Below are 1572 nucleotides of genomic sequence, written 5' to 3'. Positions count from 1 at the left end.
AGGAATTCCTAGCTGCTCAGAAGCATGGGGTCCTAGGATGAGCCCCCAGTTCAAGTCAGAGGAATGTTTCCCTCTGGCACTTTCTTTCTCTCTGAATCTCTGGATAAGTCCCAGGCCAGGGTAATGAGCTCATCCTGGTTTTTCCCCGGCCTTGTGATGTTAATCCACTAAAATCTGCCTCCCCAGAATCCTCAGGCCCAGAAAAAGTGGATTCACTGTGGAGCTTAGGTGCTTAGTCATTATCTGCTTCACAGCATGCATTAGAATTATTTGGGAAGTTTACAAAATGTGACGTCAAGGCCACATACCAATCCAATCAGACTCTACAAATGAGTTCTCAGTGCAGTGAAGGTCTCTGCTGACTTCTGTGTTCACAGAGGCCTGAGGCTGCCGATCTGATCACGCCTCTCCTGACTGCGTGACCTCGAGCAGTTCCTTAACATTCTCTCAGAATCGGGTTTTTCATGGAGAAAATAGAGAATACGTGCCCTTCCGTAGCCAATGCCATCATATTGTGAGAGTCAAATACGACAAAGTACACAGAAATTTTATGAGGGCTGCATGCTCTAAAGCACAGTGTATATTTGGATGAGTAAAACCGCAGCATGTTCCTTTTCAATGAATGGAACCAGAGGCTCAGTAAGGAGAAGTATGTTGGATGCAGAAGGAACCCCAGTCAGATCTAGAACACCTGGGCTTTTTCTTACGTTTCTATCTTTCTGATTAGAAGGCGAAAAAGTTGACTCTGAGCTAACAAGCCTGAGTGAGTGTATTTTCTTTCACCTTTAGTATCACCTGAGAAATCAGTAATTGTCACCGAGCAGCATTTTATTCATGAGTTCAAAGCCATCTCGATGCGCTCAGATTCTGAGTGAAAGAAATTTAAGTTAGCCGTCATCTGTTATGGCTGAGATCAAACAAGTCTTAACTAAAATCAACGAAAACCAGGGGTTCATGCCTGGTCCATGGAAATGCTGGTTGAGGTTCTGTCCCAAAGACGAGTTGCGAAAGTCAGATGACACACTGAAACAGAGGGCATCTATTGAAATGGCAGGGCTGCTCCACGCAAGGCCAGCACCTGTAATCCACCAGCTGCGCTCTCCGTGAGAAAGACAGGGCTTCCCGCTCTCCTACCAGCTACTGTCCTGTCCTGTCGGGTCCTCATGGGTCTCTTCCGCTCAATGGTAATAAAGTTGTTCTTTTTGTTTAATTAACAACATACCCGCGAGGCACTTATTGAATGGCACAGTGCTTGAATTCTTATTCAAAAGGTATTCACCCATTGGAAAACAAATTGTGCAAGTCAGATATATTTATAAGAATTTTATTTTTTCCATGGTGAATTGATCACAAAATATTTTCTGACTTGAGAACTCACAAATACAATTTTAAATAGTAAATGCTTAAAAGATATCTTTAAGAATATAAAATAGCTGTGCTCTTTCATGATATAGCTACCTATACATTTGGGCAGAATGCTTGAGAAAACCATTATCAATTCTTGGCTTTTTAATCATATAAAATTTCAAAAATCAATAAAATTTGGTGAAAAAGGCAGCTTTGTTACATGAT

This window comes from Echinops telfairi, unplaced genomic scaffold, assembly GCF_000313985.2.
Source record: "Echinops telfairi isolate 266 unplaced genomic scaffold, ASM31398v2 ScPeMD7_4225;HRSCAF=4972, whole genome shotgun sequence".
Classification (NCBI taxonomy): Eukaryota; Metazoa; Chordata; class Mammalia; order Afrosoricida; family Tenrecidae; genus Echinops; species Echinops telfairi.
The sequence above is the reverse complement of the archived record's forward strand: the minus strand, read 5'-3'. Positions refer to the sequence as shown.